The following is a 26,536-nucleotide window of genomic DNA, read 5'->3' on the forward strand; positions in this document are numbered from 1 at the left end:
AGGATCCCATATGGGCGCTGGTTCTATCCCGGCAGCCCCGCTTCCCTTCCAGCTCCCTGCCTGTGGCCCGGGAAAGCAGTCGAGGACGGCCCAAGGCTTTGGGACCCTGCACCCGCGTGGGAGACCCGGAAGAGGCTCCTGGCTTCGGATCGGCATAGTATCGGCCCGTTGCGCTCACTTGGGGAGTGAATCATCTGATGGAAGATCTTCCTCTCTGTCTCTCCTCTCTGTATATCCGCCTTTCCAATAAAAAATAATAAAAATAAATCTTAAAAAAAAAAAAGAACTGGTTCCAGTCTAGGTTATTCATCAAGTTCCCTGATAATGTGCTTGGGAAAACAGCTAAAGAAGGACCAATTATCTGGGCTCTATTACCCATAAAGGAAAGTTTCAGGCTTCTCCATTAGGCCTGATTCAAATCCAAGTGTTGTAATTCCTTTGGGGTAAGGCAATGGATGCAAAGTCTCTTTGTTTTTCCTTTGTTTTCTGATAAATAATAAATAAATGCATTTCTATGTTTATTGCAGTGCTCTTCACAATAGCAATGCTTTGAAATTAACCTAGATTTGTATTAATGGATGACTAGGAAAAGAAGATATAGATATAGATATAGATATATAGATATATAGATACAGATACAGATACAGATATAGATATAGATACAGATACAGATACAGATACAGATACAGATACAGATACAGATATAGATATAGATATAGATATAGATAGATATATAGATATAGATATAGATATAGATAGATATAGATATAGATATAGATATAGATATAGATATAGATATAAATTCAGCCATAAGAAGAATGAAATTCTGACACAGCAAAATGAGCAGAATTGGGTATCATTGTATTAAGTAAGCTGAGCCAAACACTGAAAGAACAGGGGGGCGGGTAATTTTAGGTAACCAACATGTGAGAGAATCAAATGTGGCGGCAGAATTTCTGGAAGCATGCATGAGCTCACCCTCATGGGATTGCAATCTCTGCTGACGTAAGCAAGATTTTTGGCTAGGAACAGGCCTGATTGAGGAGCTAAGAAGATTCCTCAGCTCCGTTGGGGTTTCCACTGGTGAGTGTGAGGGCCAGATGGGGGCAGCAGTCTGGACTGGACATGACTGGACATGACTGAACATTCCCGCAGTCTCCCTGAGCATGGGTGTGGACTGGGTCTGGAGCGCCATGCTGGGAGAGAGTCCAGCAACCAAAGGTATTCATGAGAGTCAGTGTGGGTATAGGATGGGCTGGCTTAGGTCTCAGAGAGCTCTATCTCAGTGTGGACCAAGTATGGCTGGTCTGTATCACCCAGCATTAAGAACCAGACTGAGTGTGCTGGTTGTGCAAGGACACTGCGTTCTCAGGGCAAGAGGTGGACAAAGGCAACATGGGCCAAAGGGCCCACTAGTGTAAGTGTGATCTGCCACTAGGAGGAGAGCTGATAGAGGAGTTTGAGAAACTCCTTTGTCAGGATGCAGTCCCTGCAGTTGAGCATAATAACCAAGGGAAGGAACAGCCCAGACCAGGACAGGTTAAAGTACTCACTGGCATACATGACTTGAGGCTTAGGTCGGAGAGTGGAAGCAGGCGGGGCCAGTTCATACCATCCGCTGGCAGATCTGAGAACCAGGACAGTGTGTAGGAGGGGCCAGATTGGGCCTCAACACCAGCCATTTTACATTAGGGCTGGGACTGGAATCTGGCTGGGCCAGTTGGGCTTGTAGTACCCACCAGCAGGAGCTGGAATCAGGCACAGACCAGAATGTACTAGGCTGTTGCACCTGCCAATAAATGCCATGGTGAGATTGGCCATGCCAGGCTGGGTTACAGCACTCACCAGTGACCATGATGGCAAGGGTGTGAGCCTGGTAGGGGGCATCATCATCTCCCCTGCTGTTCCACTATCCTCATTGGAGAGCAATGGAACTGGGACCGTGGACAGACCAGATCATGCAGGGCTAGAGTCCCTGTTGGCCTACATGTGAATTGAGTTAGGAGGACAGCCAGGGTAGGATAATCAACTGCATCCACTCCCATATGAAAAAGCCAGAGTAAGTGCACGCTTGTTGGGCTTAACCACAATGTTGACTATTAAGAGCTGGGACTGGGGGGCAAATCTTATAAAACTAGACTGCAGAACCATCTAGAGAGTCCAAGATCTAGGACTGGAAGTGAGCCCAGTAGGGAAACTGGGCAGCTCTTTGATAGGTTGTATTGTAGCCCTTATGCCCACCTGTTCTGTGAGTGTCAGACCCATGAGCCCCAGGGTGGTGAGTCTAGCAGTGCCCAAGTCAACTGGCCCAGGTCTTTGGGCTTGCCTGCACAGTTGATACTGCTTCTGTGTGTCCTGGTTGGGTAGCTTGGGTCACCAATAGCACTGGGGGAAGCCTAGTGGCTGTCCCATGGGATGCTTGTGGGGATTTGGTGTTGGGTTTATAGTTGTTCAGGGAATGGCACAGCCGGGAGTGTTCAGGCCCCTGGCGTCTCACATCCAAGATAGGTGGTCTGAGCAGAGATTGCATGTGTCAGAACTGGGCATCTGCAGTGGCCAAATTTACATGGAGGATATTGCAATGAAGTTGAGCTGCAGAGGACATCTGGTACCATAGCTGAGAAATGAAGACAGAACAAATTGGACAACTGCTGCAGCCAAATGATGACAGCAAATATGTGGGTGAAAGGAGACTGCAAATTCGAATTTGTCAGCCTATGGACATTGGAAGGGTTCCCTCATCCTTGGATTGGAAAGATCAGCATCATTTCAGAATTATTGAAACCCACTTGGGCAGAACCCTCAGAGAATGCACCATTCTGGGGAGCCTGGGTTGATATCAGATGGCTATATCCAATCGCTGAGTACTGCGGTAGTTAGGAGGCTGGGTGTGGCTTCTCCCTTTGTCTCTGCGCTTCCCTCAGAAGCAGCAAGAGATAGAAAATTTCAAAAGAATGAATGCACCACTTTTCCCTAAGCCCAGATCCTTCTTCCCCAGAATAACTAAGCTTCATCAAAAATAAAAAGTATGTGTAAAAAAGATAAATTTCAGAAATGCTATGTTTTATTTCATATGTGGAAGATAATATGCATACATACACATTTGGATATATCAACATATATGTGTATATCAGTATGCATGTATATATGTATGAATATGTGTGTATATGAGACAGAGGATAAACAGTGGGCATAGGGGGAGCACAGTGGCACTGCAGGCTAATCCTTCTACCAAGGTGCCAACACGTCACAGGAACGCTGCCTTGTTTTCCACTTCAAATCTAGCTGTCTGTTTATAGCCTAGGAAAATAGCAAAGAATGGCACATGTTCTTGGGCCCTTGAGCCCATGTTGGAGTCCGGGGAGAAGCTCCTGGCTCCCAGCTTTGGATCAGCTCAACTTCTAGCTGTTGTAAGCAGCTGAGGAGTGAACTAATAGTTACAACACCTTTTCTTCATCTGTCTTTTCTCTGCAAAGTCTGCCTTCCAAATAGTAATGAATAAATGTTCATTTAAAAAAAAGTTTCTAGAATTAGTAATCACTAGCATCTACTACACTGGGAGGAGCAGAGGGGTAGTGTAAGACTTAAGAGAAATATCCACATTTAGAAGTAACCCTTGACGTTCATTAGCCTCTCAGAGAAGACATTCTGAATGAGAACACACACCGTTTACAGTGTTTGTTTGTGTGAACATGCGTGTGTGTGTGTGTGTGTGTGTGAGAGGGTGAAAGACATAGCAAGCAATCTTTCAAAATGAATAAAGTTTACGTCCAAGCTGAAGGTGACATTTCAAATCAATGGGGGAAAGTGAGGTTACGCATGAAATGGTTACCATGATTACAATACAGAGATAATTCTGCTTCTCTCGATGGGAGGGGCAGCATTCCCAATAGCCCAGGTTAGTTTTTAAAATAATATATCTATTAAAAAGTATAATGTGTATTTACATTTACTGGAAATACAAGTGGTCATACAGTATTATCCCCCATCTTCTCTACCATTAGAAGTAGATTCTGTTTGCTATCTGCTTGTATTTCGAACACCATTGTTGACTGTCAACATAGCAATCTGCAACACATGATAATTCATAAGCAATTCATTTTACATTTTATCTATTCCCTTTTACCACAAATGTTGAATAAGCAGCATAACTGATAATTCCACAAGATCCCGTGATATTTTTATTTGCCTTACAAAAGTGTATAAAAAAATGTTGCTATTTTTCTATTTTCCATTCATATAGATAATAACTTGTGAGTAATCATCTTCATTAATGCTTTTGCATACAATGTAGGCTTTATCTAGACCTCTGTATAGTGAAATAGAACTGTTTTTATTTGTCTCTTTAGTATGGTCATATTTTCTAAGATGCTTACAAAAGTGATATATACAATGGCATCGATTCTCTTTTTTGTCTCCATTTCGAAATTCCTTTTATTTAATATCAAAGGCTTCAAAAAGTGAATTTAAAGTTTCGTAAGATAAGCCCTTAAGAATCAAGCAATTGCAGATTTTTTTTACACGCCCTAATTAATATCCTTTTAAATGGATAGTCAAGTGTCATCTATAATTACTCGAGCCACTTGGCTCATGCACGTTATAATCTGCTTACTTGTTTGCTTTTATTGTCTATTTCTTTTCTTTCTTTTTATTTTTTTAATTATATTTTTTACAATCTTACGTAGTTAATTGGGGCAAAAAGGTTCAAGGGCTATAGGAAAGTGGGCAAGACTATTATTTCCATATTGTTTCCTTCATGTTTAAAGGGGGGTATTAGGGGAGAAACCCCACTCAATGTCCCATCCTCCCCAGGTCCCGCATGTAGGGTATGCTCCGAGGTTCTTGCTCAAGTGGTTTATTATTGTCTATTTCTTTAGCACTTATTAGCAAGAGCTTATTTTTATTTCCTCTCCACACAGCTCAGTTTTGGAGGAAGGCCAGTACCAGGCAAACCTGGGACCTTTTTAAAGAAACATTTTCATGGATGTATTGAAAACCTCTACTATGACAGAGTAAACATTATTGACCCGGCTAAGAGACAGAAGCATCAAATCCACACTGAGGTAGGTAAATCCTGCCCCTACCTTTTTCCTTTATCATGATAATTTATATCACCTAAGGGTAAGATTTGCTCCTGTCACCTCACTCTGTAGGTTTTGTGCACGTCTCTTTAGCCCTCGGTGTTATCCAGGTAGTATTCCCCTTGAAACTGAACAGCATGGGGCTAAATCAGGGTGAATTACACTACTGGGAGAAGCACGCATTTTGCAAGCAAATGGAGAATGCAGCTTTTTTGGCTGAGGTTAAAATCCAGCTGTCGCTAGGGCTTGCTGTCCACATTGGATCAACATGGATTTTTTTTCTCTCTAGGAAATAGCAGGAGGATGTCATACTCTCTAATTATACCCGGTCATGTTTATTCTTGATTTTAAAATTGTCTTTATTTACCAAATGGAAATGAATTTCCTGTACTTTATGCTCAGCTTTAAGAGTTAACACTCCCCTCTCCAATGTTCTCTACTGCTTTTCTGTATCTTCGTTTTTATCGTTAAAATAAGCTACTTCTAATTTACCTTACAATCAAAACTTAATTCTTACCTAGAAAAAGAATTAGTAAGAGGAAAATCCATTATTCTTCTCGAGCTTCAGAATCAAACCTCAAAATGTAGGTTTTACTCGCACACTTACATGCTTGCTCTCCATGTTATACACACAGGATGAAACACACTTTTCTGTTGGGAATTGAGTTACTGCACTAACATAACCCTCTCCAAATGAATCACCTTTTGTTTGAAAAACCAGGTTTTGATTTCTTGTTATTCAAATATATTTTATGTGTATAAACAGTTTCACATATTGCACAAATCAGTTGCATCTAGATACTCTGCACCCTATTTTTCCTCCTACCTACATTTCCCACCCACCCTCCTCCTGCCCCAATTCTATATTTAAAACAAGAGAAAAAGTACACAATGGTGTATTTTCATCTCTCTTCACAATTCACAGGCCTAACGCTCCGTTAATCAAATATTTCAGCACAGAGCATAATATATAAAAATATACATATAATATCATGTTATATGTATATATGTATATGTGCATGTATAAATATATATATATATGTATATATAGCTATTCCACAAGAGTATACACAAAGGCTGTATAAAAGAATCAAATTTCGAAATCTTGTGGTAACTAATACAGAGTGCCAAAACTGTAACCTATGTGAGCAACATTACCATTTTGATGATTTCGTTCCTTTTATTAGAGAATTACCGAGTATTCCCTTTTGGATATATGCCACACTCTTATCACCTAGGCATCAATTGATGTACACTTGTGTTGACTCAATATCTTAGCTAATGTGAATTAAGCTGCAGTAAAAATGGATCCACATATCTTTGTGTGTGTGTGTGTGTGTGTGTGTGTGTGTGTGTACAGGTTGTTTGTATCTTCCATGTACTGTGTCTTGAATCTGTATTGTGACATTATCAGCTTCTTTTTATTATTTAGGATTCTTTATCATTCTTTGGAGTTTATTGTGATTTAGTTAGAATTTTCGTTTAGGTTTGCATGTTTTGTTTTTGTCTGTCTGTAAGGAATGCTTGGTATTTTGATTGAATGCAATCTTATTTAAATATCGCTTCAGATAGTATGAACAAGTTGATGGTGTTAATTCTTCCCATATGTGAACATTACGTATTATACCATTTGCTTATTTTTTTTCTATTTCTTTCCTTAATGTTTTGTAACTAGCATCGTGGACAACATTTGCATCCTTGTTAAATTACGCCATGGTATTGAAATGATCTGTAGTTATTGCGAATGGAACTGCTCCTAAGTATTTCATTATCAGCCATGATGTTTAATGTGTATACAAAGGCTGGTGATTGTCGAGTGTTGGTTTTTGATCCTGAGACTTTACCTTTCTTATGAATTCTGAATCTTATGAATTTCTTATGAATCCAAAGTCTGGAGACTTTGGATGCTGCTATGCGCATGATCATGTAGGGACATTTTGACTTCCTGTGACCCAATTTATCTCCCTTTGATTCCTCTTTCTTGTCTAAAGCTTCGGCTAAAAGTTACAGGACTACATTTAGTAGTAATGCTGAGTGTTTCTGCGTGTCTGATTTCAGTTTTAGTGGAAATGCTTCCAGCTCGGACGCCATTTAGTATGATTCTTTCTATGGCTCAGTCATATATTGTCTGGGTTTTCCTGAGCTATGTTCCTTCTACACAAAATAGATTTAAGATTTCTTTTCTATTGTTTATTATGACAGGATGTTCTATTTTATCAAATACTTCCTCTGCTTCTATAGCGATAATTATCTTTTTCATTTTTTGAATTATTATGAGACTGATGCACTACCTACTGCGCTAATGAGGCACCTCAGTTCTTGAATTATTACTGATATGTTTCATATTTACTATATTGCCTATTTTGAATCATGCCTACATAACAGAGTTATTTCCCATTGAATCCACGTGAATAATCTTCTTGGGTGCTGTTTGATTTGCTGGTGTTTGAGGAGGACATTGGCAGCTGTGTCCATCAGAGATATTGGATTATATACTTTTATTTTTTTTTTTCTGTGTCTTTTTCTGGTTTTGGATATAAGGTGATGATGTCTCAGAGAAAATGGGATGATTCTCCCACTTTCACTTTACTAAAATAGTTTAAGAATAATTAAAATTAGTTCTTTAAAAGTGTAGTAGTATTGGGCCCGGCATGGTAGTCTAGCAGCTAAAGTCCTCGCCTTGAACGTGCAGGGATCCCATACGGGCACTGGTTCTAAACCCAGCAACTGCACTTCCCATCCAGCTCCCTGCTGTGGCCTGGGAAAGCAGTCAAGGACAGCCTAAAGCCTTGGAACCCTGGAGGAAGTTTGTTGAGCCTGCTTGGGGAGTGAATCATCGGATAGATTCATAGAATCATCCTCCTTTCTGTATATCTAATATGCAATACAAAATAGTAACTCTTAGAAAAAGTGTTGTAAGATTAAGTGGTATTCGTATTAAACTTCTATTTGTTGAGAGAATCATTCTCTGTCCAAGTTATTGGTCTATTTGAGTTTCTTATGACTCAGTTTTGGCAAATTGCTTGGTTAAAGAGATCTGACCATTCCTTTTAGATTTTACTGTTGCTGTAGTATTTGTTGTTATACTTCCTTTTTGTATATGATTGTATTAATTTGAATCTTCTTCCATTTTTTTCATTATTTAAACCAATGATATGTCATTTTGCTTATGCTTTTAAGAATTTAGGTCTAGGACCCAGCACAGTAGCTTGGTGGCTAAAGTACTTACATTCCATGTGCCAGCATCCCATATGTGTGCTGGTTCTAATCCCAGCAGCCCCACTTCCCATCCAGCTCCCTGCTTGTGGCCTGGGAAAGCAGTAGCAGACGATCCAAAGCATTTGGACCCTGCACCCACAGAGCTGAAAGAGGCTCCTGGCTCTTGGCTTCTGATCAGCACAGCTCCAGCAATTGTGGCTGCTTGGGGAGTGAATCAGCAGAGGGAAGATCTTCCTCTCTGTCTCTCCTGCTCTCTGTATATCTAATTTTCCAATAAAAGTAAGATAAATCTTAAAAATAAGAACTTAGGTCTATATCTCATTTTTGTTTTGTATTTTACTTTTTGTTTAAATTTTGTACATTTTGCCTCTATTTTTTATTATTTCTTTCTTCTAAGTTTAAGTTTTGTTTTTTCTTGTTTTTCTAGATCATCAGTATGCCTTGTTAAATTGTTTATGCCTTTTATGCATCCTAGTACTGTACCTCATAATGCTGTACCCATTAGTTTTTATATATTCTTTTGCAATCGTCATTCTTTTCTGGTAATTTCCTATTTCCACTTGGTTCGTGCTATGACCAGGTGTTCATTCAGAAGCGTATTATTTTAGACTCTGTGTATTTGGATACTGTCTAGAGTGTCTGAGTTGTTGATTTGCATCTCATCTCCTGTTAGAAAAGATACACAGTTCATTTGTTCCCTTATCTGTTGAGAGTCATTTTGTGGTGTAGTGTATGGTCTATTCTAGACAAAGTTCTGTGCGTTCATGAAGAGAAGGTGTATTCTGCAGCTGTGCGATGAATGTCCCATGGATATCAGCTAAGTTCACTTGGCAAACAGCGTAGCTTAACTCTGCTGTCCTTGAGTTTTGTATAGGTGAAGCAAATACTGATAAAAGTGAAATACTGAACTAACCTCTTTCTCTTTTCTTGGAGTTTATGTCTCCCATTTTATCTATTAAAATGTGAGAATCTATATTAATATAACATTTACTCATACACACACACACATTTGTAGGTCTGGCCTATTTCCTAGAAATCCCGTGGGGAAGAAATGGTTTACACTGTTAAATAGTGAAGTACACAATCCTTAGCATTGAGCTTTAGCTTAAAGGTTCTCCCAGAGACAGTACTCAGTTGCAGAGTCAGCCTAGCTCCACTTGACTAATCTAGAATGGCACTAATTATTGCTTTGAGGAATAATGATTTCTGGTCCTTCCTCTATTCATAGACTCTCCAGATTATTGTGTGTTATGCAGTTCAGAGTTTAATTGAAGAATCAAAGCAACAAGAACACAATAAAACCTGTCAACTGTATAGCACGACTGAAGGCTCAAGGAGCAGCAGCCCACAGTCTGTGCAGCATCAGAATCACGAGCAGACAGCCTCATGCAGCATCCCCATTGCAATCTGGCATCCTTTCCTCATGGGACATGCCTGCCTCATCCCATTCCCTGAAGATTTAGCAGCTATTCCTGTGGATAATTCAATTCAGCCTTTATAGCTTGATCTGAATAAAAGATGGTCCCCTATATGTCAAAATGCAGTAAAAGTAACAGCTTAAAGTAGACATAAAAATACCTCACTATTTTCACTCAAATTCTCTATGCCATAGTAATAGAGCAACATATAACAATCAGAAAGTAAATGGCCCATTGATGTGTCTGTAGAGTAACTATAATGTGGATTTTTACATACACAAATAAGAAATACATTGCCCTGATAGTTTCTTAAACGTGATTCATTTCAAGCATTGTTATTCAAAAGAAATGATCAATTTTTGTTTCAGTAGTCTAAGTTGAGTGTTACATCTTCTTTCACAGAGGCAACAAGAATAACTTGACTGGGGGCACTGCTTGGTAGCCTAACAGCTAAAGTTCTTGCCTTATGCATGCTGGGATCTCATATGGGGGCTAGTTTATGTCCCAGAGGCCTTGCTACCCATCCAGCTCCCTGCTTCTGGATGTGGAGAACATTCGAGGACAGCCCAAAATATTGGGATCCTGCACCTGTGTGGGAGATTCCCAAAGAAGGCTCTGGGCTCCTGGCTTGGGACTGGTGCAGCTCTATTATGGACTCTTTGGGAGTGAATCAGCAGATGGAAGAACTTCCTTTCTCTCTCTCCTCCTCTCTGTATATTAGACTTTACAATAAAAATATATCTTAAAAATAATAACTTTATTGGGATATACCTGAATTCTCAGCCATTTCACTGTAGGTCTTTAAACTTTTTTTGTTTCAATTGAAATGATAACATAATAGAAATGATCATGCTACTTTTTCTTCCACAGAATGGCAGAATAATAATAATAATAAAACACTAGTAACAGACCAAGTTACAGAAACAAGATTAGTGCTCATTGAGCTTATCAACTGACATTGGTATCTTTCTAACTCAATAATTGGAATCAAGGGATTGAATAAACAATGGCCCATGTGAGGCACAAGTAATGTTCATCCTGACATTGTGGCTGAAGTTACAATCATAAAATTCTTTCCACTCACTCTGGAGGAATCCACGCGGACCCAGTCCTCTCTTCCTGGCAACACAGGCTGCATAGGTGAATGTCTGAGTTTACAACCCCACCCCCCAAGTCACTCTGCTACAGGGCCTTGGACAAGTTGCAAGCCATCAGCATTCTCAAACTTAGAATGTGGGCTACTCTAGTGCTTTCTGTTACCAGAACAGCCTGGTAGGTTCTTTCCTCAGCTCAATATAGAAATAAAAACCCAAGAACCAGTTTCAGACAGAAAAGCTCATTTGCCAATGGACCAGATGGGCAGGGATGCAAAAAGCACCACCCAAGAGAAAACTGGGAGCTGGGGTGCCTCTCAAAAGGAGATGGGGAGTAAAACCAAGGGTCTTTGGGAGTGTCAGGGTTTTAAGCCTTCCCTGATTCCTCCTTGTTGGGTGAAAAACCTACGGGTAAGATGTTCTCCATTGGTGTTCTCCTAACCTGTTAGGAAATTGAAGGGCAATGCTTGTGCCACTCTCCTGAAGGTATGGCCAAGACCTCAGCATGCCTGCATGGTCTCACTTTCTTCAAAGTATTATGAAGCACAAATCCAGCTGTAATGGATTTATAACTGTGTGTGGTCTATAGAGACACCTAACACATTGGTGTTATGACTAAACGAAACATTTGTCTACCCACCCAGCTAAAGCTGATCAGTGAACCAATAAGACACGTCATTTTATAAAGATAATTCCCAAACAGAGTAAGTAGATTGAATGGTAGCTATATTTTTGTGTGTATGAATCTGAATTTTAACTTATTCACTGTAAGTGGTTAAGTAGACTCACAAGAAGTATATTATATACTCAGCTGTTTTTATTCATGTGAAGAATTTAATGGCAAACTCTAGTCCATATTTAATCAAGTGACAAAATTTTTGTGTTTTAAAGCAATATTTTGTTTCCATCCTAGAGTATTTGAGTAAAATACCCATGAAAATAAGTAGCAATACTGTTTTCCAAGGATGACTGACAGCGTTATTTCCATCTGTGCTGCCCTGCTTTTGCAGGGAATTCAATGTCTTGTCTCACATGGTGAAGAATGTACATGTGAACAACTCTAGCTTGTGAAGCAGGATTTATTTAGAAAAAGGCAGAAAATGGGGCTCCTGCCATTGTGGACAGAGGGATTCCCAAGGAAGAAAAAGTCCCAAGGAAAAAAACTTGAGGTAATGGCAAATAAATACACTATTTCAGGGGAGTCACTCAAATATCAAAAAAAAAAATTAATTTATCATGAGCAACTATCAAGCATCTGGTCCAGAATCAAGGAGTGAGGATGGCAGCTTCCTCCTCTCGTTCTGACGGTAAAGTGAGTATTCAGGCACCATCTTTTTGACAGTGACCCAGAGATGAGATTAGCTTAACCATGTCCCCTTGCTTTTGTTATGAAAATAACTCTAAAGTAGGGAATGGATATGTTAACTCTACCGCTTGTGCTCTCTCAAGGGAAGAGCATGCTCTTGCAAGGTTAAGAAATGCGAAGAAACACAATTTTTAAACAGTAACTCCGCCAAAGATAAGAAACCCTAACTGCCTACTATGCCGTCTGACTCCTCACACACCGGAAGCCATGAGTGCAGGTTTACTTACTTCTTGCAACTCGGAAAGCAAGAAACAGTCTGATTCAGAGGTCAGTGAATGTGCAGGTAGAACGTGCATGCACACACACACACACACACACACACACACACACCCCAAACTCTGGGTCACCTTCCTCTAACCCAGAAGCTCCTGAAAAATGCTCAAAACAAAGCTCTCAACCATCGACTGACGCCTATAATCTCTTCAACTTCACATTAGAATCACATTTCATCTCACTGAATATGCTCCATGACAAAACACTTTAACATGATGGAAGGAATCATTTGAAAAAGCAGCTAACTTATCATTCCATCTCTTGGCACATCACTGCTGCCTTTGTCACTACCATCTGATCAATCTGATTTTGAAATCATCTCCATTAGTTCTTCCCACTTTGGGGGAAAAAAAAAGATGATTACCCAATTATTAGCCTCTAGAACCACTGCCTTCTTCCTCTAAGAAACATGAAAGTAGTTTCAAGGTCACATGAAGAACAGTGTCTTAAAGTAAAATAAGTAATAATGCGTAGCTCTCAGATGGCTGTTAACTCCATCCAGTAGGGCTCCTACAGCAAGTATCAGTAGCTTATACCCAAGAGATGGTATTTTTGCCCACACAGTTACAGGGCCTGGGAACTAAGGGGTGCAAAGTGTCAACACTGTTGGTTCTTCTAGGGACGCCTTTCCAGGCTGAGAATGGAAGAGTGTTTACCGTGTCCTCACATGTAGAGAGACACAAACACTCCCTTGAACCTACTTTTCCAGGAGCACTAATTCCCTAACCTTAGGACCCACTCCGCTCTGAGAGCGCACACTTTGTCTCACCACCACATTATCGATTGGATTTCAACAGAAATTTCGGAAGATATACATCAACAGACTCTAACATTTGCCCTCTCTGAAAATTCTTTCAACACAATTTCCTGTGGGAACAATTTCATTCACTGACTTGATAAACTAAGCATCTCATTTAAAAAAAATATTTAGAATGTTTGAATATATTGCTGTATTTCATAATTGAACAATAATAATTTGTAGAATAAAGCATTCGACTTCTACATATTTCGTCTCTACATGTTTCATTTTCACATTAAACATGTATTTTATAAAGTAATATGTTATTGACACTTTTATAACTTGAATTACATGGCCAATGTTTTTCGAAGGATTTATTCAATGTCTTTAAGTCTTTATTAAAAGTTTTTTGCCTCTTTATTTACAAATATTATCTAACTATCAAATCAATTCACCAATGCCCATTTAAAAGGGCAGTGTATTAAAATTTGAATTTTCATCACCAAAAACACATCAACATTGTACTATGATGCAAAAAGGTAAGTTTCAAAATATAAAGTAGCTGACTTGAAATAGAACTATTCTGTCTCAAAGGTGACACATTTTTAAATAAGCCCATATTTTTTGAGGCTGTACTTAATCCAAACTGTAACACTAACCCTAAACCCTAACCCTAATCCTAGCTTGGGAAGTGTGTAGACCTTTGGAAGCCCCCAGTCTATAAATATCATCATTCATAACCCTAACAGTGTTACAAAGGATCTTGTCTATCTTGCCCATTTTACCTGTTGCTTTCTGGTCATTTCAGTACTTAATTGTCTTGTAGGAAACTGAAGCTAAATGAAATCAACTCAAGTGTTTTTCTTCTACACAAACCTTCTAATTAACAAGCAGAGAGCGATTTTTCTTATACTCTTTCCTCCCACCACTGATAATTCTTCAATTTCAGGATCTCTGCATCTAGTGAGTCACCTGCTCCATGAAGTTCATAAGCATAACCTAAAGGCATGCCCAGTGGAACTGTGGCCTATTACTCCACTTCTGCAGAGGCAGGAGATGGGATTAGAAGGATGGGAACACGTCAGTGATTCACGCTCAGTGTCTGTGTCACCCACAGTCACCTTCTTCCTCCTCTCCTGGGAAATGCTATATCCTTGCCTTTTCTCAGTTTTAGTACTCATCTACTCTTTCCTGGGATGCTGACTCATAATCACATTAGAATGAAGAAAACACAAGGTGGAGAACATCCTTGTATAGGACTGCTTTGCTGAATCATAACATTGGAGAGATATTTTAGAAATGGCCCCAGGGTGGGCATCTCTCTTGGGTGTCTCTTGCAATGTAAGAGTACCTGGAAAAAACCCAAGGCCTTGGCAAGAGAAAGAAAATCTCAATGAAGAGCAATATCCCCTTATTCTAGGCCTCTGTTTTTGGTCCCAACCTGCTTACAGTGAGCTTCCTGTTGGGTTCAAGGAGGTTTCTGATAGTGCTGCACAGGACCCAGGGACTCTGCCATGAGCTCACACTCTGTTTCCTGTGTCACAGGGCTTTGTTTCCCCTCCTGTTCTCACCAGCACCTCTTCTCTTCCTGCAAGCCTCAGGTGGCTGACTACCCTTTCTGGAATTCACCCTGTGCATTTTCTCCTCCCATCCTTCTGTTATGTCAAACGGGCCAGCTGAGCTGTCCTTCTCCTTCCTGTCTTCTGTAACCCAGATACACTTAGCCATCCTGCTCCAAAATCTCAAGTAATTTTCACCACCTGAATCATCATGGTGCCCCAAACTCCTAACTGGTTCTCAGAAGTAAAGCACAATCCCAAAGTTTCCAGGCTGTGCCAACAATAAGCCATTATGTTTCTACACAGGGGAGAGGCCCAAGGAGAGTGGAATACAGGCAGAGAGACACTTTGAGTTTGGACCACCAACTTCACAGCAAATCACACTAAAGTTTAAAATCTTAGCCTGAACCAATATTTGGCTGTGCTACTGTGTGACTGCTGCAGTCCTGTTTTACTTCTGTTAATACCTGTGGGAGCTCAGTGGCATCCCAGAGGCCATTGCTGAGAGTTATCAAGCCAGATCTGAACTTAGTAGGAGACAGTGCTGTAATTTATAATCACAATTGAGCAAGACTGAACACAGGAACCCATGTTGAGTATGCTGAGTTTACTGACCACATCCAATACATCCTGCACTCAACCTTCTAAGAATCTCCTTTAAACTCCCAGATCCATGATTGTTTCCTTGCCATGATTCTTACACATGCACACATGGCACAACTTAGCACTTGACTTACTGGCTTCTAAACAGAGTTGAGTATCGTCTGTACTCACAGCAAATGGCTGTTACCTCCAGAGGTGGAAAATCTCAACTGTTGCCTGCTCTCAGCCACCACACACTGGCATTATGTCATGATTTCAGAATTCAGAATTCAAAACTGATGCATTTGCCTAGGTTGTCACAATACAGCCACTTTCATGCTGTGTTGGCCAATGTTTTGATATACAACTCTCTGTTCTCATCTCGCCTGTCCTTGTGATTCCCTAGACACTCTGTTTGCTTCACCTCTTTGAGGTTTCTCCTTGTTTGCTCTTTTTGAAAGTCTCACCCCCTTGTTTTCATTACACCTGCCAGCTACTCCCCTAGAGTCTTTATCCTATTTTCAAGAATCTGAGAAACCACAGGGTTGGTAAGTTCAGCAACAATATCCTAAGGCACAAGAACTAAGCTTTTCTTCTAAGAAAGGGCTTTTCTCACACAATTCCAAGGTAGCTAACACCCAGTCCAAAACGGGACATTGTGTATGCAAAAGCTGAGTGTGAGAACAAACAACAGGCTCCATTCCTGTCTTCATGTTTACAAGAACTACTGCTATTATTTCAGGTATTTTATACCTTTCACAAAGGAAATAATCCGTGTCACTCTTAATATTGAACATGTGATAGTCAGAAAACGTATATGGAAGTATTATTGTGGCAATCACTTAAAAAGATCTGGAAGATGCTCCTGGCTCTAGATTGAATACTTTGGAATTGTGGCCATTCTGTCTCTCTTTGTAGCTCTGCCTTCCAAAACATAAATCTTTAAAAAAATTTCCGTTTAAAAGTATGTCTGTATTTGTGCTTGTTTCAGCAGCATATATAATAAAAATTTATATCTACATTTAAAAAATTATCTATTTACGTTTGTATTTAAAAAGTCCATGTTTGTGAAGGAAATATATAGGCTGTGGTTGATAAAATAGATTATTTAAAATTATTTGAAATTACAGGAGAAAAATGCTCAAGTTTTAACATAATATATGCATTCAAATATATACTTTAAGAAATGTACGGAAGCCTGATACGATGGCTCAATGGTTAATCGTCAGGATATCATTTAGGTGCTGGTTCCTATCCCAGCTGTCATCTGTGTGAGAGCCTAGGGAAAAAGCTCCTGGCTTCAGATCATCTCAGCCCCAGCTTTTAAGGACAATGTGGCAAGTGGACCAGAGGATGTAAGATCATGCAGAAAGGATGGACAGACTTCCCCCGCCCCCCAAAAAAAGAAAATGGAAGGAAAGAATCATTATATTACTAAAATTGTATTTATGGGGCCTGGCATGGTGGCCTAGTGGCTAATATCCCCTCCTTAAATGCACCAAGATCACATATGAGTGCCAGTTCTAATTCTGGCAGTCCCGCTGCCCATCCAGTTTCCTGCTTGTGACCTAAAAACAGTTGAGGATGGACCAAAGCCTTGGGATCCTGCTCCCATGTGGTAGACCTAGAGGAAGTTCCTGGCTTCTGGCTTTGGATGGGCACAGCTTCAGCTGTTGCAGCCGCGTGGGAAGTGATTCAGTGGATGGAAGATCTTCATCTCTGTCTCTCATCCTCTCTGTATATCTGACTTTGCAATAAAAATTAATTCTTAAAAAAAATAATTATGTTTATGAAACATACAAAAAAAATGCTATCATCCTATCCCAAGTGTTGGTTGATGCCCTGACTGTTCCATTTCTTTTTTAAATGTATTTTTATTTTGAATTTTGAATTATGTGGTACAATTATGTATAGGCTGGGATTCCACCCCAAATTCCCTCCCACCCTCAGATTTTTCCCATTTTGTTACAATAGTGTAGTCCTTCATAAAGAATCATAATTCTATCAGTTTCTTATTTAAGTGTACTCCAACATTGTTGGTACAGACAATGTCAGACAGGGCTTTTCTCACGCAATTCCAAGGTGACTAATACCCAGTCCAAAACGGGACATTGTATATGCAAAAGCTGGATGTGAGAACAAACAACAGGCTCCATTCCTGTCTTCATGTTTACAAGAACTACTGCTGTTATTTCAGGTATTTTATACCTTTCACAAAGGAAATAATCCGTGTCACTATTGATATTGAACATGTGACAGTCAGAAAACGTACATGGAAGAGGAATTGTGGCAATCACAATATTATCATCCTACAGGAAGTGTTGGTTGAAGTCTTGGCTGTTCCACTTCCAACCCAGCTCCCTGCACATGTTTCTGGGACAGCAGTGCAAGGTGTCCAGAGCATATGATCCCCTGCACTCTCACGGGAGACCAGGATTCAATTTCAGGCTCTTGACTTTGTCCTGGCTCTGGCCATTGTGGCCATTTAAGGAGTGAAACAATCTATGAACAATCTCTTCCTCTTTACATCTGTTTTCCCTTCTCTGTCACTCTGGCTTTCAAATAAATATGTCAATATTACAAAAATATATAAAATGGCGCATTGACACGCATTCATGAAGAGCATGACCCATGAAGAGAATGAGATTAAATCCCAGCATTACCTCTCCTTGTTCTAGATTCTTCCTCCATATAGCAGTGGTAATATTGCCTACACTCTTTGCAGGATTTTATTTAGATTGAATCACTAATAGCTAAGAATATTATTACAGTTAGTTTTATTGCTCCATTTAGCTCAGTATCTCTCACTGCATGTCAACTGTAAAGACCGCAGTCCGTGGAGCAATCACAATCCTGTTCTATAAAGATTTTTAACAAGCCTAACATTAAACACAATAGCTAGTGATCATTTATATTTTATGGGACACACACCCTTCTAAGAATATAATGCAAATGATGGCTACATTTTATTTTGTATAACATTATTCAGGGTTAACTTATGCCCAGAGTTTGTCTGTGGACAACATGTCAAGAAGTCCAGGTTACATTTCACACATGATTAAATCATTACTGCTTAACCATAATTAGCCTTTTTCTCCACCTCTATAAAATGGTAACAGTGTCCTGTAAGTTCTCTGTTGAATAAGCAGGACCTGATACTGCTTGTGGATCACTTAGGGCTGATTCTTGAGAAATTGTAACCTCAGTGAGTGTTGGGCTAAGCACGTAAGACGCCGTTTGGGATGCCCAAATTCCAGAGTGTAGTGATTGGGACTGAGTCCCAGCTTTTGTGCAGGGTGTGGAGACTGAAGGTGGAGCACAAACATACAGAGCCCTGAGCTTAATCAGTGAAGGGCACCAGAGCCTGGCAACACCCCACCCCCTCAGGCTAGCCTTCCACTCTATAGCGGTCATCCAGTGCCCCCTACTGACACAGCCTGGCAATCCCAGAGCCGAGAGGAGAAACAGAAGATGCAGCTCCTTCAGGAAAAAGGGCAGCACAGGTGCTTTTAGAATTAACAAACACAGGAAGAGGCAAAACTACTAACATTTTCTCCCATTAAATGGATATTAAAAATCACAGGTGCAGGGCATTCTGAAGACAGATTTTTAAAGGCAAAGGGAGGTATCCATTCATTTATGATTTTGTGTTTATCTCAGGAGCTCCCTGCGATAAAACCAGACTGTCACTCAAAATTGTTATGTGCAGAATCTCAATTATTGGTGTACATGATTGTGGTTATTTTGTTAAACTTTATTCTTGCACAGCCTCCCAATAAAACAAAGATTGTAGTGCATTTACTTAGGTAATGTGTTTCATTAAAAACTGTTTTGCCTCTGAAAATATCTTGTTAGGTGAACTTGTAATTGAGTGGCCCAATTAATCCCTTCCATGTAATGATTCCTGAAATTTTAGCTTCTACAACAACTTTCATGAGAAAGTTTCACCTAAGGATTTTTTTTTTTGTCACCCCGCTCACAATCATCCTTTGAAATTATTTCACTCCACTGTCAATTTCTTCTATACTTTCTCTGACACCTTGCTTCATCCCATCGCTTCCCTGGTAATCCAGTCACTGAAGTGATCCAGGCTCCCTCAGATTGACTCAGGATCATTTGATCACTTCATTTTGTTTCTGTTGCTATGATTAGATCAACAACTTGCCTTGACTCTACCAAGAAAGCAAATATACTGAGGAATGTTCATTTTGTTTCCTTTGCCTCAGCGATAGCCCATAGCTAGATAAGCATCATCTCTTCGATAATAACAGTAATAATGAAGATGATCATTTAAAATGAACTATTGGTCCCAGCATAGTAGCGTAGCAGCTAGAGCTCTTACCTTGCACAAGCTAGGGTCGCACATGGGCAATCACTCTAATCCCGGTAATACCACTACCCATCCAGCTCCCTGATTGTGGTCTGGGAAAGCAGTCGAGGACAGCCCAAAGCCTTAGGACTCTGCACCTGTGTGGGAGACCCGGAAGAACCTCTGGGCTCCTGGCTTCACCTCAGTGCATCGCTGGCCATGTGGCCACTTGGGGAGTGAATCAACAGAGAGAAAATCTTCTCTGTCTCTCTCATATATCTGACTTTGCAATAAAAATAAATCTTTAAAATGAACAATAAAGATTGGCCTCTAGATTGTATCCCTGAGGTTGTGAATAATGATGAAAGGACAAATTTTGTTTCCAAAAAGCCCAGGCATGTCTGACAAAACCATTAATCTGCACATATTTGGGTAGAGGTCATGTTAACCCCACTATTTAATTCAGTTACTTGTGCCATTATGATGGATATGTATGATCATAGTTCATGTAGAGGAATATCCTCCTAGCCCCTTATGCTGGAACACCCAGTATCATCTTCCCACGGTGAGTGGTAGTTTAGCATCCCTAGAAGATGCTTCCAGGCAAGTGATGTGGAATGGGCTTCATTCCATGGGTGTGGCACAATCAAGGGCACTTTAAAAATTATGTGGAAGTGCCCAGCGGCATGGCCTAGTGGGTAAGCTCCTTGCCTTGTATGCGCTGAGATCCCATTTGGGTGCCAGTTCTAATCCCAGCAGCTGCCCATCCAGCCTCCCACTTCCCATCCAGGCTCCTTGCTGTGGCCTGGGAAAACATTCAAGGACAGCCCAAAGCCTTGGGACCCTGCATCTGTGTGGGAGACCTGGAGGAAGTTCCTGGCTCTGGATCGGCACAGCACTGGCCGTTGGGCTCACTTGGGGAGTGAATTATCGGACAGAAGATCTTCCTCTCTGTCTCTCCTCCTTCTATATATCTGACTCAGTGATAAAAATAAATAAATCTTTTTAAAAATTATGTGGAAAACCTAATTAATGCATAAATGTAGAGGCAGATGTTTGAGGTAGTGGTTAGAATGGCACCTGGAGTGTCTGCACCCCATGCACAGATGCCTGGCTTCAGGTATCTGCTGTCATGGACGTTCGGCTTACTCGTGTTGCATAACCCCTGGAAAGCATCAGGCTCAGTATTTGGGTCCCCGCCACCATGTGGAAGACCTGGATTGAATTCCTGGCCCCAGACCCAGCCAGAGCCCAGCGTAGACGTTTGAGGAGTGAGTTAACAGGTGAGGAGTCCTCAAGTCTCTTTCTCTGTCTTTCCCTGTCTGTTTGCCTCTTGCACACACAAAAATGAAAGATTATTTTGCTGCAAAAAAATAAGTATGTGCATATAAAATTATTCAAATAGTTCATGTAAAATCCATATTATGAAAAATATACAAAAATTCCATTGCTTTATAGCAAAATGTATAGCTTTAGGTTTTGTTTTTTTTCACAACCTTTACGAAGCACTTTATGGCCATCGAACTTATTTTCCAAAGCCTTTAAGTGAACTACAAAATCAGCAGGCTTTTAATTCTGCTTGATAGTTGACAAACCAAACCAAAACCAAAACAAAAAAGTACTCAAGCATCCTGGGCATCTGTTTGTAACCATTCCATGCCAGAAATCAAATATTCATTCCAGGATGTGGCAATCAGTACCACTTGGACACAATCTTTGGCTCATAACTCAGCTGTCCCAGTGGACCTAAACATGGCTGTGTTCCCTGACATCATGAGGGATCACCTGCTCAGCAAGGCACAGAGGTTTGAGTCCACTCAACAGTGAAACTGGCTAACCAATATGAAAGCCAGCAAGTTTTTAGATGATCCTGGATGCTTGCTTCCATCCATGAGCTAGTGCCTCTTTCAGCTCAGTCATCGAGGCCATGTTGGAAACGTGTCAGGAAAGGTTTTTTTTTTTTTTTCCTCATTTTCAAGTGAATCACTAGGGATTTAGAGAAGCAAACTCTGCTGAATTTGAATCAATTTATTCTTTCTGGACTGTCTGAAATTAAGAAACATGTTCAGCCGTCTCTGAAACCTCACAGACAGCCATATTAAATCATGAGCACCAGACGATTTTGTAAAACATCAGAAAATTTGGTAAGGATCATCCACATTCATTTATTTTCTCAGAAGTTGACAATGGTATAATTGTATGTCAGGCTGCAGAAGGAAGGAAATGGTGGAGCTAAAAGTGACTTGCCCTTGGTTCTTTGGCCCAAAGTAGGAGTTTCTAGGATGTTCCATCCAATGTTTTCTGACATGATATATATTATGAACCACACTCATTTACTTGGCTATCTGCTCAATCATTCCCCAGATGCCCAAAAGAACATTGGCTGAGCCTGGTTAAAGCCAAAAGCCCAGAATTTGATCTTTTCCTTGCTGGTCTCTATGAATAGCAGGAATCCAGATTCCCAATACTTGAGCCATAACATGATGCCTCCAGGAAACAGGCTGCTAGGTTGAGAGAAGTACAGCCTGAATTTCAACCATGTAATCCAAGGCTGTGTATGTAATGGTACAGCCACAGCATAGGATCGCAGAGAGCGGTGAGTGGTGCGCCAAGAACTGGGGTTACAGAGGAGGACCCTGGTTGAAGCCTAGCACAAAAGTCTGGTACTGAAGCTCACTAGAGGAATTAGTAAAAGTTACATCCAAATAACTGGATACCAAAGGCAGTTGGTTAAAATGACCTGTAGGCCTGTGGCTGACACAGCTTAGCAATCTGACCTAAGGAGAAGAGTCTGCTAACCAGATGTGCAATGACCAAGAGCGAAAGAAGCACAGTGGATATTACTGCAGACTCCCCTGCAAAGGAGAAAAAGCTTTTGCCACCTCAGAGTTAACTGAGGAAGACATTGAGACAATAGGGGGAAAACAATTTTAAAACCTTGTAATAAAGCTTATTATCATTTGTCTCTTCAGTTAAGCATAAGGAAAGTAATCCTTAAATTTGCATGTGAAAAATATCAATTGACACATAAAAGAACCCCAATCAGATTCGCAGGTCACCTCTTCCAGGAAACTCTGCAGGCCAGAAGAGAATATAGTGACATATTCCAGATTCTAAAAGGGAGGAAAATGTCCACCAAAGATAATGTACACAGCCAAGCTTTGCTTTGTCTTTGAAAATGAAATATAACGCTTCCACAGTAAAGCTCAGAGAATATGCCTCTTTCAGACCTGGCCTAAAATGATATTCCAAATGTTCTCTCAACAGAGAAAAAGAGTAGTACCCACCAAGACCAAAGGCAAGTGTGAAGAACATCCCAGTAAAATAACGACAGAAGACCACATCAAGGAACAGTCCATTACTAAAATGACAGGATCAAATTACCTCCTATTCATATTAACCCTGAATATAACTAGCGTAAATTTCTAAATCAAATGGCACAGATTAGAGGACTGGATAAAAAAAAAATCATAATCACCATTCTGTTGGCTGCAGGAGACACATCTCACCGACAAAGATCAGTGGAAACTATCGCATGCATGGATTTTGATATTTTTATTTCCATTTCTTCAAAAGAGCATCTTATTAATTTATTCACTAACTCATAAGTCATTGTTTCCTTCATGAAGCACAGTGTTTTATTTTTAAAGATTTATTTATTTGTATTGGAAATTCAGTTATGCAGAGAGGAGGAGAGACAGGAAGATTCTCCATCTGTTGATTCACTCCTCAAGCAGCCGCAACGGCAAGAGCTGCACTGATCCGAAGCCAGGAGCCCAGAGCCTCTTCTGGGTCTCCCACATGGGGGGTTGCAGGCTTCAGGCTATAGACTGCTTTCCCAGGCCAGAAGCAGGGAGCTGGATGAGAAGCAGGGCCACTAGGATTAGAACCAGCGCCCGTATAGGATCCTGGCACATGCTAAGTGAGGATTTTAGCCTCTAGGTTACCACGCCAGGCCCTGAAACATAGTTTCTTAAATAAGTTTCTTGATTTTTATTTTTTAAGTGACTCATAGGTCATTCTGTAGCATGTTGTGAGTATATAATGCAGTATGCATCTCTACTGCCAAATCATATATGGACTCCCAATGAAACTGTTAAATATAACTTAAAATAGGGTGCTGGACTGTTTGCCTTTGTCCATGCCCAGAATGTCAGAATACACTTCAAGGGCAGAATGATGGACTTACGGCTGTTGATGAGGAACTGTGCTATTGTCATAATCAAGGGCAAATCAGTGGGGTGGAAAAGATTTGGGGAAGGGACAAGGGAATTTCCAGAGCCTTTGAAGCTTTATCAGAACCTAATTAAATAAATAAATAATAAGTAAAAAAAATAAACAGTTCAGGAAAAATGGGAAAAAAAAACATTAAACTTTTCCCCCTTTCTTCTGCTTATTTGAATAGCTTCTTTACCAAAATGTCTTAATCCTTTGCTAATTTTTAGGAAGATTATTTACAGTGTGTTTTTGTTATTGAACTACATTAGTTCTTGTAGAGTTTGGCCACTAGCCTGTTGTAAGTTACGCAGTTTACAAATACTTTATTTCAATCTACTTGCTTTATCTCATTTGGGGATTTGTTTTACTCTGCTGAAATGTTTCATTTTGGCATCCTTCCACTGAATCCGTTTGGCTTTTACTGTTTGTAAAGTCATACGGGAAGAGTCACTCAAAGGACCAATGTTAACGATCATTGCATCTGTGTTTCCTTCTAAGAGTTTTACATTTTCAAGTCTTATATTTCAAATTTCTTGATTCATTCTGAGTATGTTTTTGCAACGTATAAAGTGAGGCTCCAGACATATCCTTTTGCATGTGGTCTCCTTTTCTCCTTTTGAAATTATTGAAGAGTTTCTCCTCTCACCATTTTTATTCTCATCCCCTGTCTCAAATGTTTGTTTATGACAGGTTGTTATGCCTGTTTGAGGGGGCTGTGTTTTCTGTTTGTAGTGGCCATCTGTATACTAGTGCTGTAGTTTTGGTTGTTGCATTCATCACGTACTTCCGAAGCGGAAGTGTGAAGCTTCCAGGTCTGTTATTTCTTAGAAGTGCTTTGATATTTACAAGCTATTGTGGTTTGATAGGACTTATTAGGGCTTTTCTCTCGGAGATTTATAAGGATCGCACTGAACGTGTAGCTAGCTCACTTTGCGTAGCATGAACATGTATAACAGCACTAATTCTTCTGATCCGTGAACACACAGTATACGTCCACTTGTATGTGTGTTTCCCCTTCATTTTATCTTCTAGTTTTCCAATTAAGAATTTTTTCAGGGCCGGTGCAATAGCATAGTGGTTAAAGTCCTCGTCTTGCACACGCCGGGATCCCATATGGGCACCAGTTCTAATCCCAGCAGCCCCGCTTCCCATCCTGCTCCCTGCTTGTGGCCTGGGAAAGCAGTCGAGGACAGCCCAAAGCCTTGGGACCCTGCACCCACATGGGAGACCTGGAAGAGCTCCTGGCTCTAGGCTTTCGATCGGCTCAGCTCCAGCCGTTGTGCTCACTTGGGGAGTGAACAGAAGATCTTTCTGTCTCTCTTCTCTGTATATCTGCCTTTCCAATAAAAATAAACAAATCTTTAAAAAAATTTGTCAATGTTTATTTCTAAATATTTTATCCCTTTTGATAACATTTTAGATGGAGTTGATTATTTCTTTTATCAATTAGAGCATAGAAATCCAAATGATTTCTCCATGCTACTTTTCTATTATGAAATGTACTGGGTACATTCATATCGTTAATATTGTGTGTGTGTATATGTATGTATAGTCATGAAAGTTTCTACATATAAGATTAAGTCATCTGGAAACAGAAACATTTTTACATCTTCCTTTCTGATCGTGTGTGTCTTTCATTTCTTTGTTTTGACTAACTCACTGCGCTAGGACATACACTACTAAATTAAGCAGAAGGACTGAGAAGAATCCCCTTGACCTGTGCCTGGCCCTAAATTCAAGCAATCACTTTTCCTGATTGTGTATAAATTATCTATGGGCTTGTCATATGCAAGCTTCACCATGCTGAGTTTTCTATGCAGAATCCATTGAGGTTTTGTTTGTTTGCTTGCTTGTTTGTTTTATCACAAAATGATATTGAATGTTGAGACATCCTTTTTGCTGTTTACACACACAGAGAAACACACACACGCACACATTCATTCTTCAGGCATACCAGCTCCATTTTTTTTTTAACTTTTAAAAACTGGGAAAATTTTTCATGACATAATTAGAGAGAGGATTGGGTATTCCTCTGCGTTTTCCATAGATGCTTTTGATGAAATAGAAATGTTGACCTTTATGATCATTCTGCAGCTGGAAATTAACTCTGCGTCCAGGTCAGTTGGCAGCACTTGCCATTCTCACACATTCGCTACTCTTCCAGTCTGCTAAAAACCTAGATTCCATTTTCAAAACTACCAACATGGATTACTTCTTAAAGACAATTAGATCTTCCAGAGTCCCATACATCTGTGAGCAGAGTGGAAAGGTATTTTTGCTTGTGGTCCAAAAAATGAAGTTTTAAAGTAGAAGGACACACACAGGAACAGCACGCACGCACACACACACACACACATGCACTCCGACTGCAACACTTCCTGATCTATGTTCCTTAAGAATTACCCAGATGGGGCCCAGCGCAATGGCGCAGTGGTTAAGGTCCTCCCCTTGCACACCCTGCATGCCCGGGATCCCATATGGGTGCCAGTTCTAATCCCAGCAGCCCCGCTTCCCTTCCAGCTCCCTGCCTGTGGCCCGGGAAAGCAGTCGAGGACAGCCCAAAGCTTTAGGACCCTGCACCCGCGTGGGAGACCCGGAAGAGGCTCCTGGCTCCGGACCGGCATAACCGTTGCGCTCACTTGGGGAGTGAATCATCTGATGGAAGATCTTCCTCTCTG

At 40.4% G+C, this 26,536-nt stretch overlaps 1 pseudogene; it reads left to right on the top strand.

Moving 5' to 3' along the window:
• LOC121150355 overlaps window positions 1–26,536 on the top strand; it is a 198,377-nt pseudogene that overhangs the window by 149,122 nt on the left and 22,719 nt on the right.

The sequence above is a fragment of the Ochotona curzoniae genome, unplaced genomic scaffold, assembly GCF_017591425.1.
Source record: "Ochotona curzoniae isolate NIBS_2020 unplaced genomic scaffold, NIBS_Ocur_1.0 scaffold_4953, whole genome shotgun sequence".
Classification (NCBI taxonomy): Eukaryota; Metazoa; Chordata; class Mammalia; order Lagomorpha; family Ochotonidae; genus Ochotona; species Ochotona curzoniae.